The sequence below is a fragment of the Equus przewalskii genome, chromosome 7, assembly GCF_037783145.1.
Source record: "Equus przewalskii isolate Varuska chromosome 7, EquPr2, whole genome shotgun sequence".
Taxonomy (NCBI): domain Eukaryota; kingdom Metazoa; phylum Chordata; class Mammalia; order Perissodactyla; family Equidae; genus Equus; species Equus przewalskii.
In genome coordinates this window covers 47,104,690-47,118,277 of record NC_091837.1, presented here as the reverse complement: position 1 = coordinate 47,118,277, position 13,588 = coordinate 47,104,690, and the positions used below count along the sequence as shown (strand labels likewise).

Genomic DNA, 13,588 nt, shown 5'->3' with positions numbered 1-13,588 from the left:
CTATCATGGCACGGTATCGAAGGCAGGCTCTGCAGCCAGACAGCCTGGTTAGGAATCCTTTGTCCACCCCATGCTCACCTGTGACCATTAGTCATAGCTTATGTAACACTGGAAGGCTACAAAGCAACATCTCTGAGCTTGTTTCCTCTTTGAGAAAATGGGGACCTATCTTACAAGGTTGTAGTGAGGATTAAATGAGTCAATACTTGAAAGGTGCTTCGAATAGTTTCCAGCAAAGTATGTTAGCATTAAACTCATGTTATAGCTGCCATAAACTTAGGTTTTTAAATTCTAAGTTATTCATCTTGGGAAGCAGATGTTGAAGAACTTTTTAAGACTTATGAGCTTATCTACCATACGGAAAAGACCACCATACCTTCTTCCTATCACCTATTTTTCTAAATGTTTAGATTAATATTCTAAATATAAATGACCAAAAGTCCAACTTCTTCATTACGTCTTCAATATCTTCCAAGTTGCAGTGATATTTTACTATCTATTGCATATGTATGGTTTTTGGTGTGTGAGGGACGTATGTAAAGTGGGCATATATAAGCAAGGAACTCTTTGTATCCTCATTCATTCATGCATTAAACATACATTTACTAAATTATTTCTACGCACCAGCTATTTTCCTAGGTATTGGGGATATAGAAAGGAACAGAATACTGTTCCTTACTTCATAGTCATAATTCAATTGAGCTCTCTCTCTTCCTCTCCCTCTCTCCCACTCTTTCTCTCTCTCTCAACACACACACACACACACACACTCACATTATATGTACTTTTTAAGAACTTCTATTAGTCGCCTCCTTAATAATTTCCTTTCATTCTTTCAGAGCAGACAACTGGGGATTTTGATAAATTTCAACCAGTTGAAAAGCATGAGTGCAGGTGTCATTCAGAGCCCCAGCGGAAGACAGTTGACCAACTAGAATGAAGTAATTGAGGGGAGTTTAACAAAGCAGCTGTGTACAAAGGAGTGGGCAGGGTGAGGGAAGACTTCTCATGATGGTGATGCACCTCAGAGCCAAGACCATCTGAGAGCGTTTCCCGCCCTGGACCTGAAGGGCGAGGAGAGGAAGCAGAAACTGGAGCCGGAACACACCTATAGCTGTAGGAGAAAGCTGCCTGCCAGGAGCTGAGACCCTTGTCAGAAGAACTGAGATACTGTAACTTACGGGGAGAAGAGATGCCCCAATCTTGCTCTCCTCCCACCCTCTGAGCTGAGCACCTGCATGCACCTCCCACTGGCCAAACCCTGCCAGAAGCCAGAGGGCAGGGGAGCCCGTAGATGATGCCCCCGAAGGTCAGTTGCTTTGGGCACTGAGCAGGGGGGAGAGTGGATGGGGGAGGGAGGGAGACTATCTGGGTCATGAGGAGGCTTGGGGCTACAGTCTTAAATAATTAACAAATGTATCTTGAACTGCACAACCAAATCTGAGCCAGAGAAGAGACCTGAGGTCACAGAAAGGACAGGCAGACTTTTCGGAATGCAACACAATGGCCATCAATAACTCTGAAGAAAAGCTATGGTACGTGGTCTAGAGCAGTGCTACTCACAGACAGTTTGAGGAACACTGGTCTAAGCAGGGCTTCCAGAATCTTAACGTGCATGCAGTCCACCTGGGGAGACTTAAAATGAAGGTTCCAATTCAATAGGTTCAGGTTGGGGCCCGGAATTCTGCATTGCTCTAACAAACTCCCAGGAGATGTCAATGCGGCTGATCCAAAGACCTCACTGAGCAGCAAGGTCAGAGCTGCCCAGGCTGAAAACGAGCAGGGTTTCAAGGTCAGGGATGTGAAGCCATCCTTGGGTTGGGTGGTGGTTTGTGTAGCCTTGGGGAGAGTAGGGGGGCCGGCAGCACGTGGACTGGAAGAAATGGGCGAAAGAAGGAAGGAAGGAGAGCTGTGTCCAGGACGAGTGGATGGCTGGCTGGGAGAGTAATGAAATGAGTTTAACAGGGGTGTGTGTGAAAGTCATAGCAACCTATTAACGGGGGCAAGCCAGGGCAGCCCAGCAAGGTGGCAGACCCACCTGTCTTAAACACTAGGCACTTTCAGGTCCAGCCCTGCCCAGGCCTGAGCAGAGCAGGGGCGATGCCCTTGCCCTGAAACACAGGTATGTGTAAAACAGCTGCCCTTGCATCCAGTGTCGCTGCCCTCACCTCTCTCCCGCTAAGGAGGCTGGGTTCTGCTTTCGTGCACTCTACCTCACCTTGCCAGGCCCTGGGCCCTGCTCTCTCACCCTGACACTAACTGCCCCACTGCTCTGCCGGTCTACACCTCTGATAGAGACACCAGGCTGAATTCATGCTGCTGTGTCCCCCTGGATCTGGCGATTGAGATCCTGAAGCAGAAAGAGTATGACATGTCCCAGTTCCCAGGCTCCCTGGCCTGGTGGGCCCCCTCCATCTTGCAGGGAGCTCCTGGGACAGTGCACGCTTGTAACAGGCAGGGAAGGGGATGGTCAGAGTCTGCTGAGCTAGGACAATTGTTAGAGGCAGGGGCAGGGACCAAATGTTCCATTCTGGCTATTCTGGGATGTTGAGAAACTATAAAGGTAAACATACAATCTTATTGCTCAGGGCGCTTGAAACAAATGGATCAGAGTGTGTCACGTATGATGTACTGAATCAGGAATTCCTAAGCTGTAGAATGTTTACACTACTGGTTTGAGAGTTAAAGAGCGGAGTGCAAATAGCACAGGAACTTGCTCTTGGATTAGAGAGAGACAAGGAGCACGAAGCAGCTTTCTCTGCAGGCTGCACAGCCCAAAGACACCATGTGTGGAAAAGAGACAGGAGCTGTCAGGTGGGGCATGGGGAAATGAGCCTGACCCCTCCAGTCTGGAGGGTGCAGCAGAGTCCTGGGGAGGCAGGATGCCCACACTGCGTGCATTGTGAGGCGTTTGGGGCAGGGCCTATGCGTATAGCTGTAGCCAGGCAGCAAGCAGGGTCCTGTGGAGCCCAGCCTCCTTGAGGAGCCCTGACCAGCCGAAATGGTTCAGTGGGCCACTGCTCTGGGGCTGGGAGGAGCGGCCAGGGACACGCACAGTGCCCCTCCTGAAGGCTGGCAGCGATCACAAGAAAAGGTGATGATTTGGTTTGGTTTTGGTTTTTCCCTAAAGAAAGGAAATGCAATGGAAGAATGGAAAATGAAAAGGCAAGAGAGAAGAGAGTCATAGAAATGGGACTAAGGAAAGAAGAGGCCTTGGGAAGAAAAGAGTAAAGGGAGATAGTCTGGCAGCGTACCAAGGCTCCAGGGTCACAGGCATAAGTAGGAGCAGAGGCTCTGTGGGGGCTGAGGGAGATGCCCTGGAGGACAGAGGGCAGAGCAGAGGAGGCGCCAGGGCCCGAGGACTCCCCTGAGACATTATATTTAACTCAAGCACTCATTGGGACATTGTGAAGAATTCATGAAATTCAGTTTTTCCTTATAAATGCTTGCCATTAATAGTAATAGGAAAAACTGCCATGATTTAAGGTCAAAATATGTCTGAAATCATGAAAGTTTCACAAGGGAAGAAATATAAAATAGTTTTCAAGATTAGCTAAAGAATAAAATAGGCTCTTTTAAAAAAATCAATTTCCATTTACTGGTCATTTTTCTGATTCGGTTGGCATTTGAAGATCTCTAGCAGGCTCGTCTCATTCTGGGATGAAACAGTCAGAAGCTTATCTTGGGGGGATGGAGAGCATCAGGAAAGCTCCAATTAAGCTTTTTCATCAAAACCTAAAATCCCACCAGGAATAATTGTTTCTTTTGTCCTCTATATTGAACTCTTCTTTTTTCCCAATAGGAAAAATTTTCCCAACTAGTTTTATTGTCTTTCTAGCGCTAAAAGTAGTACATGCTCATTGAAAAAAATACAGATGCAATAGCTAACATGGATTGAGTTCTTAGTGTGTGAAGCATAATTCTAAGAGTTTTTTCTGTATTACCTTATTAATTCCTCACATAACTCTATGAAGGTGTACTAGATTCATCCCCAAATTTCAGATGAAGAAACTGACATTAACTCGAAGGTCCAGTGTCACACAGCTAGAAAGCTGTGCGGCCAGATTTGTACCTAGGTAATAACCCAAAGTCATTAATCTGAATTACACTGTAAATGGGGTTTACAGAAGAAAGCAAAAATCATCAGTAATCCCACCATCCAGAGAAAAGAACTCAGCATTTTAGATTCTCTCTTTCCTGACTTTTTTCTTTGCTTACACACAAAGAAAATGTAATCATACCATACTATACATGCAGCTTACACAAAATTTGATATGTTTCTTCACAATACAGCACGGACATATGTCACGTCAACAAAGACCCCTCTATGACATCATTCTAATGGCTGCCAATCAGTCCATTGAATGAATCAGTCCCCTTTTATTGGACACAAGATTATTTCCCACATTACATTATTAGGAACACTGCTCCTGAGAATAGCCTTGCTCAAACCTTTGAGCATTTATCTCATTAATTTCCTTAGAATAAATTCCTAGAAGTAGTAGTTCCATGACAAAGATAGTAATTTTTTAAATGCAAACATTCTGTGAAGATGTAACATCAGTACTGAGTTTCCAGAACTTTAGTGTAAATATGTTCATAGATACTTTACTCACTTAGAGGAGATACGGCAGCTTAAGCTCACTGGAAGTCTGGAAAGGGGGAGAAGGCAAGGGTGGGAGCATCAATGACAATTTCCCTAAGTAGTAATAATATTCCATGTTATAATGATAATACTACTAGTCTATGTTTAACAATATTCCAGGTCAGGTACATTCACAAACACTGTTCACAAGCATCTCTAGCCACAAGCGTGAGTCCCCCTCAACTGATAGGTGAGGGCCTGCCAGGCCCACCCCAAGACCCCTTGGTGCCCTGACCCCAGGCTTCCCAGGTTCTATGCTCTGGTCTCTTTCCCACCCTGACCACCCCCATATTACCAAAGGTTGGCACAGCAGCCTGGGCCCCTCTCAAGGAGACAGTGACTTTCCTTCCTGGTCAATTCACAGTTCCACGTAACTTATTATCGGTATCATGGCATGCTGTCTTCTGTCTGAACTGCATGGCCAACTCTCAGAGAAATAGAATTAACATTTTCTAAAAGGCACCAAGGGCTTTCTATTTTTCTCTCATCAGCATGAGTCGTGACCCTGGCAGTTCTTAAGAAATGAACCCCATGTGTATGTTTGCCGTTTAGCTCGAAGAGAGATGAACACCACGTGGGCTCCTTCAACAGCCAGAGGGCTACCCCCTCTAGTGCCTCTCCCTGCACTGCAGGCTTTGCCTCCCAATGGGATGCCGAACCCTGGCTATCACCCTTCCTGACAAGAAAGATCCCTGACAGCTTTACAATGGCCTTAACCCTGGGCCGTAGTTGAATGCCAGTCATAATAGCGTGTAACCCAGGGTTACTTTGTAAGAGTCACGAAGGAGTTCACAGTGACCTCTGTTTACCACTTTATCATATTAACTTCCATCTGTAGAGAGTTTAGAAAATTACAGAAGAAAAGTGTTGCTGCTTCCTAGTACAATTTCTATTCCTGCTTCTGTTTCTTGGATTTATGTTGTCTGCCTTCAGCCTACTGCATATTTTCGAAGGATGCATATTTAACTTATTTCTTTTATACGTTACACTTGTGGTGCTGGTTATATATGGAAACTAGTAAATGTAAGTGTTAAGAGATCTTTAAAAAAACAAAGCAGAGCTATTCATGATTATAGCAAGACGTACAATCCAATGGGATAATATGAAAAGAACAGTTTGGAATTTTTCTTTCCATTTAATTCAGTATGGGTTGAAGACATGGTACGTACCAGGACTTTTAAGCCCCGTGGATAAACAGAAGAAGATTATCTCATTGCCCTTGACCTTAAGGAGCTCATGGCATACTGAGCCTTCACAACACAGTGTAGTAAGTGCCTCAGAGTAAACAGAAACAGCCCAGGGAGAAGCAGGCAGCCAGGAGGGTTTCCAGTAGGTGATACTTAAGTTATCTTGGGAAGGAGGTAGCCAGACCAGGCATGGTAGGAAGGTATCCCAAAAGCCATGAACAGCACCAGAAATGTCATGGAGTATTTAGGGGATTACAAATAGGTCCCTACTGATGTAGCATAGAGTCTCTGAGAGAAAGTAGCATCTAGAGAAGAGGTTGGTGAAAAGGCAGGGGCTAGTTTGTGAAGGGTTTATATGCCATGCTAAGAAACTTGGAATTTATTCTTAAAGCAATGGAGAGCTACGAAAGGATGTTAACCAGGGAGAAAGACATGTTCAAGTTTTCATTTCACTCTGGAATCAATGAGAAAGATTGACAGGTAGACCCTTGGAAGACCACCAACTTTAACTGTTTCTACTCTTTCTCATTTCACCGTTAGTGATTCTCTTCCTCCCAGGCTGACTGCAAAACCAGAGGAGCTGAGAGTAGAAGCTGGGAAATGATTTAGAAGATTGGTGGACTAACCACAGGAAGAGCTGTCAAGGGCCAAACTAGGATAATGTGGTATCAACAGAGAGGAGAACCAAGACTCCAAGATATTAAGGAGCAAGAATAATCATCAATTAGATGATGAGGGTGTGGAGGGGAAATGCAGGGATGTGGAAGAGACTCAATGCTTTCACCACCGTGGCCCAGGGTTCATTCCCCAGTCAGGGAACCTCTCCACCTGTCTGTCGGTTGTCATACTGTGGAGGCTGCGTGTTGCTGTGATGCTGAAAGCTATGCTATCCGTATTTCAAATACCAGCAAGGTCACTCACGGTGGACAGGTTTCAGTGGAACTTCCAGACTAAGACAGGCCAGGAAGAAAGACCTGGCCACCCACTGACAAAAAAATTGGCCATGAAAACCCTACGAATAGCAACAGAGCATTGTCTGATATAGTGCCCCAAAGTGAGAGGATGGCGCAAAATAATTGGGCAGGGTTTATCTCTGCTTTACAGAAGGTTGTTAGGAGTGAGAATTCATGGCACTAACAACAAAAAAATTCTCCCACCATAGCTGATGTCATTGAGTAGAGAGCTGGGAAAAGATGCACAGATGAGCTCTCACAACTGGTAGGAGCCACATGTAGGACACCATTGAAGACTGCTTTGCTGGTTAGAAAGCTTGCTCCCTCTTCCTGAGCAACAGCTAGACTCTCTGGCCTGCTCTTAGGCAGTTAGGTGGGGCCATGTGATCGAGTTTTAGCCAATAGCATAAGAACTTCCAGAATAAGACCATGCCCAAATTTGTTTTGAATAAGATCTGTATCTTCTAATTGTGTTATAGCTATAAAATACTTAAATGACATTGCAGAGGGACCCAAGCGTCATAAGTGGAACCAACTACTAACTACAGAGCCAAGGCTGGTCCACTCCCACCCAGAGATTTGGTCTCACAGCAATATGCTTCCACTTGTACTATACCCTGGGGAAATTCAGACCAACCTTGAGTCATCCTTGGTTCTTTCTACACTCAGTCAGCAAATATTTATTGAGTATCTGCTATGTGCTGAATACTTTGCAAGATGTTGGGAGCAGAACATCATGTAGTGAACACAGAAGACTTAATGTTTGGCCTCCTGAAGCTTGTAGTCTAGAGAATTCCTAAGGAATCTAGAAGATTCAGTCAAATCCAAAAGTAATTCACTTTCTGGTTTGAACTGTATCCACCCAGGGACCCAGGTGAGTCAGACTCTCAGTGACCTTGCTTGCCAGGCATCCCTACAACCACATTAGTCTCCAAAGCCCAAGAGCCCAGGAAGAGTCAGAAACTAGCCCAGGCCTTGCCCCTGTCTGAGTCAGAGCTGACAAAGGCTGCAAAGAATGTTTTGGATTCATCCATCAAAGTCTTGAAGAGGACGAGAGAAAAAAAGATCCCAGAAGACATCTGCATACTAAATGCCCTCTCAGATGGTTGGATGCTATATTTGCATCTGGCCCCTGGAGAGTTCGTGATCTATGCTGAGTTCATGAAAAAATAGGTAGAGTAATGGGGAATTTCTCTGTGACTCATTTTTTTTCTTTAGGAATTATAAAGAACTCCCTTTATACTCTTAATCTGAGAGCTTTAGAAACGTTTTCTGAATTGTCTACTTATTGCAATTTAAATAACTTTTTCATAGTATTTGCTTGTATGAACATCTAGGAGGGTTTCACGGTCTTAGTCAAGGCCCCCTTTCTCCTCTGTCTTGGTGTGGGTCCTCTCTAACACCAACTCTGAGACAAAGACCTGAGTATAGACAGTTTATCTTGGACTTGATCTCAAGAAGCACAAATTGGGAGAGAGAGGGGCACGGAGGTGGGAGAAAAGTCAATGACTGATGTGCTCATTTAGAGCAGATTCCTATCAGGGCCAACAGGGCTGGGTTCTGGCAGAGACATTAAGAGTTATGAAGAATGCACTCTAGAACTCTTCCAGAGAGAGGCAGGGAGACGGGGGATTCTCCCACCAATTTTTGCCCCCTCTGGGTTGAGGGTTTGCCCCTAGGGGCATTAAATCCTGCACTTCCAGGCTGCTCTAGACGCAGGCTAAGAAAGCTCCTGGGGCTCTTGAAAGACCCCTCAGGCAGGAAGTAGAGAGTCAAGTGTAGGCCCTTGCGATGGGACAGGCGAATGAGCACAAAAACCATCCATCAGGGCTGCCCACTCAGTGGAGGACCAGCGGGCAGTGGGCAGGCCTTGGCATCCCAGACTTTGCCTCTAACGAGGCTCAAAGGACTGTCTCATCTGCTGTGCTCCTGCCCCAGCCAGGCCCATTCCTCCAGCAGTCCTGCAGAACAGGGTGCAATGTCACCTTTCCTCTTCATACCTCCGACCTCTGAGGCAGTCATCCCTTCTGAGGTTTGCTGGGAGGTTGTCTATTTGTCTTGTCTTTGTTTATTTTTACTACTCATAGGTTAAAAATGATACTCTTAGGGGCATGACAAGTTGCACAAAAGCCTTAAAAGTCTTCTGGAGACTATTTCCCTGCTGTTCCTTGGAACCAGTGAGCCAGGCTTGCTCTGCTTAAGCTCCTGTCTTGCCCTGAGCTGGTTCGCCTCTTCAGTCCCACCTGAGAGCAGCTCCTCCTGGCCACCTTGACTTCAGGGAACCATGAGAACACCCATCTCCACGTTTTTCCTTATATCTCACCCTGGAGGAGGAAAAGTGGGGGTGAACATAGGGAGTTCGCAGAGTAAGACTTGCTCAGATTCTGAAGGAAATCCTGGAGCACATCCAGAGCTCATTGCTACCCCTTCCTATCTCACAGCAGGAGCTCTTCGGAGGTCACGCCCCACCAGGAGTCCAAGAAGAAACAAACGTCCCTATATTCCAGAAATTCTCCTTTTAAAACCTGGACATCACATTTGCTTTAAATGTCAAAATGAACTCATTATACTTGACCTAAACGAGATGAAAGTTTTTGTAAGAGGTCATGTTCTAATTACTGGTGAATAAAGTATAATCAAATGAACTTGAACAGCCTCTGAAAATGCCACTGCCGCTAGTGAATCGAGAAACTTCCTAACTTGCTACCTTGTAAGGGAGAAAGCTGCCCTTCAAGATCGAGTCTTGAAGGTAAGGTTGTTGTCAAACTGTTTTGTCCAAGAAAAATAACAAAGAAAACCAATGACTAGTCCAAAAGAAGACAGAGAAAAGTGACCCCTTATGACAACATAAGCTGTCAAATCGACTACAGCATATGAAAACCAAATTTCAGTTCTCAGTAGCTGGAAAAAAGTGACTTGGTGATAACAAGTTTATGCCCTCTACAGTATTTCCCAACCATGCATCAACATTCACACTTCTCTAAATCTAAGGTCTTTAGGTCACTTTTCAGTTATGAAATCTAACCTCTGAGTGACACTTTCATGGTTAATTCCAGAAAAAAGAAGAAAACCTAGATGCCACCATTGGGAAATATGAATCTTACAAGACAAAACATGCTTGTTAAAGCACATGTTGCTCCAACACAAAGAAGAAAGAAACACCTTCAATCTGACATAATTTATATTGCTTTTCCTGTTTCTAGAATTTTCTAAAGTATTGTATAGAGTGTTTTCTAGAGGAGCAGAAGTTATGAGTCTGTGTGTTTTAATAATGAGTGTTTGTTGAAGTTCACTTTACTCCATTGAATAAATATTTATTTAATAATCACTGGCCTAAAGAGGTTTACGAATGAAGCAGTTAACTTGTTCAACCCTCACAGCAATCCTACGAGGTAAGCACTACTATCATCTCAGTTTATAAATGAGGAAACTGCAACAGCGAGCAGTTAAGTCTGTTGCTCAGGGTCACATAGCAAGTGAGCTGTGCACCAGGGCACAAACTGAGGCGGGCTGACTCCAGGACCAAACTCTCAACCACCTCACAGAGCAGCCTCCCCAGTTTGTAAGGAGGTGGTTGGACACAGTCTTCACGCAGATGTTTGCCATGGCAAATGTCTGTCAGCAACCGGCAAATTACTAAATTGCTCCAATGCTGGTGTTTTTTAAATTCAGCTGTCTTAATTAGGGATTCTTCAGTACATCAAAAGGGTGTTTTTAAAAGGTAGGTTTTTAAAAAATAGCTTTAAGGGAATAAGTCCAGCAGGCACTGGTATGCGCAGGAGACATCATTTTGATAGGTTAAAATTCCCAACTAACCACAGAAATCCTCAGTTAAATAAATGGCACAATAGGTATATCCTGGTCATTACAGGCAAAATTTCTACTGAATTAACGCTAGAGGTGAGCTCTTAGAGGGATAAGACTAATTCATAGTTGAAACTGGGTTACAGAGTCTTTCAAACCATGAAGGATGCCCCTGAATTAAGTCAGATGCAAAGTGACAGTGGAAGTATTCTTAGGAGAGACTAATTTAACACAATCTATGGGCTGAAGAAGTGGAGAGCCCTTCTGTCACCAAACTATCCCCAGCCACGATGAAGAGCACACAATTGCGTGAAGAAGCCTCAGCATCATGCGATTTCCAGTCTGTGGGATGCAGTTCCCTTTTTTATTGCTTTCAGGCAGTATTCTTACATGAACTGTACTCTGTGCACAGCTGTAGCCAGCAGAAAGATTAGTGTGAACATTAGTATTAGTCCTATTATTATTAGTGTTAGTATTGACAGCACCCAGCATATTCACATAATAGCAGCAGCAGTCTTCTCCCTCCTGTTCATATTACCATCTGCTCACAAGCTTGTTGCTCTCTCTCCTATCATGAATGAATGAATGAATCAATCAATCTTCTCTATACCTGACTTTTCAACAACTCTTCCCCCATTTCTCTTCTCCCCGTTGCAGCAAAACCCTTCAAATTAGATCTCAAATTAGAAGTTTCAATTCCTCTCACATTCTCTCTCAATCTCCCTACAGTCAGCTTTTCAATCCTGTCTCAAAAAGTTACCAGTGACCTCCCCACCTGCAATGATACATTATTGGTCGTTATCAGTCCTACGTTACTTGACACAGTTGTTTTCTCTCTCCTTTGTTTTTCTTGAGACATACTTTCCATGAGTTTTTTTTTAACAATTCGATTGAGATATAATTCACATACCATACAATTCACCCATCTAAAATGTACAATCCTAAAGTTTTTGCTATATTCGGAGTTGTCCAATAAATCATATTTTTCATCTCCTTCTCTGCAACAACCCATACCTGCAGGTAGTCACGCCCCAGTTCCCTCCGAAACATCCAGCCCTAGGCAAGCACTAAGCTACCATTCTTTCTCAATAGATTTGCCTATCTCGACATTTCATATACATGGAATCACATGACGCATGGTCTTTTGTGTCTGGCTTCTTTCATGTAGCATAATGTTTTCAATGTTCATCATTCATCAGAAATTCATTCCTTTTTATTGTTGAATAATATTCTATTGCATGGATATGCCGTATTTGGTTTTTTTATTCATCAGCTGATGGAAATTTGAATTATTTCCACTTTTTGGCTATTATGAATAATGCTACAGTGAACATTCATTAATAAGCTTTTCTGTGGACATATGTTTTCATTTTTCCTGGGTATATAACTAGGAGTGGAACTGCTGGGTCATATGGTAACTCTGTGTTTAACTTTTTGAGGAACTATCAAATTGTTTTCCAAAGCAGCTACACCATTATATATCCCCACTAGCAATGGATTAGGGTTCCAATTTCTCCACACCTCACCTGTACTTATAATTATCTATCTTTTTGATTATAGCCATCCAACTGGGTATGCAGTGGTACCTCACTGTGATTATAATTTACATTTCCCTGGGCTAGTGATAGTGAACATTTTTTCACGTGCTTATTGGCCATTTATGTATCTTCTTTGGAGAATTGTCTATTCAGGTCCTTTGTCCATTTTTGAAAATTGGGCTCCTTGTTTCTGTATTATAGAGTTGTAAGTCTCCTTCCTTTTTTTTTTTTTTAAGATTTTATTTTTTTCCTTTTTTCTCCCCAAAGCCCTCCGGTACATAGTTGTATATTCTTAGTTGTGGGTCCTTCTAGTTGTGGCATGTGGGACGCCGCCTCAGCGTGGTTTGATGAGCAGTGCCGTGTCTGCACCCAGGATTCGAACTGACGAAACACTGGGCCGCCTGCAGCGGAGCACGCGAACTTAACCACTCGGCCACGGGGCCGGCCCCAAGTCTCCCTCCTTTTTGTATACTTTCTTCATCTGGCTTTTAGGACACACACTCTCCTGCTGTCCTCCTCCCATTTGTCACTCCATACCAGTCTTCTTTACTGGCTCCTTTTCTTTTTCCTCACTTTCTAAAGTTGGAGAGCCCCAGGCCTCAGTCCTTGATCCTCTCTCTTCTCAATCTCATCCAGTCTCATATTCTAACACCATCTATATGCCATCAATTTCCAAATGTCTATTTCAGCAGGAGCTCCACTTGCACAACGCAGTTTTGGATAGTGGGCTGGGAAAGGATTCTCTGCCATGAAGGCCCAGTGTGTCTCAACCCCTACCAAGTATCATGGGTCAGGAGAAGTTCATTCTGCTCCCACAGGCAGCACTAATAGGGACCAAGCCACAGCCCCAGGCACTAGATGAACAAAGCAGACTAGAATAGTGTGTATCACCTCTGAAAACTAAATTGCCATTGGAACCACAGCCCACAAAAGCAGGCCAGGACCTACACATTAAACCTAAACAGGGTGACTGTCTGCTAAGATAGATTTAAATAGGATCCAGAGTCTCTAAATATAACATCTAAAATGTCCAGAATGCAACTGAAAATCATTCATCACACCAAAAACCAGGCAAAAATAACAAGTTGAATGGAAAAGAGAACAGACTCCAACATTAGATGATGAAACAGATGATAGAATTATCTAACAAAAACTTTAAAGCAGCAGTCATAAAAATACTTCAATGAGTAAGTTCAAATACTCTTGAAGTAAATAAAAATATACAAAACCTCAGCCAAGAAATAGAAGATACAAAAAAGAACCAAATGGAAATTACAGAACTGAAAAATAAAGTAACTAAAATAAAAATCTTACAAGAGAAAATAATCAGGGAATTTATTACTTTTGGGGGGAGGGTGAAGAAGATTGGTCCTGAGCCAACATCTGTGCCAATATTCCTCTATTTTGTATGTGGGATGATGCTGTCACAGCATGGCTTCACAAGCAGTGTATAGGTCTTCA

General features: G+C 43.6%; 1 protein-coding gene across 1 annotated transcript in view; it reads right to left on the bottom strand.

The window, feature by feature from the left end:
- Nucleotides 1–13,588, bottom strand: part of LAMA3 (laminin subunit alpha 3) — a 258,466-nt gene that overhangs the window by 210,020 nt on the left and 34,858 nt on the right. The gene's annotated exons all lie outside the window — the stretch shown is intronic.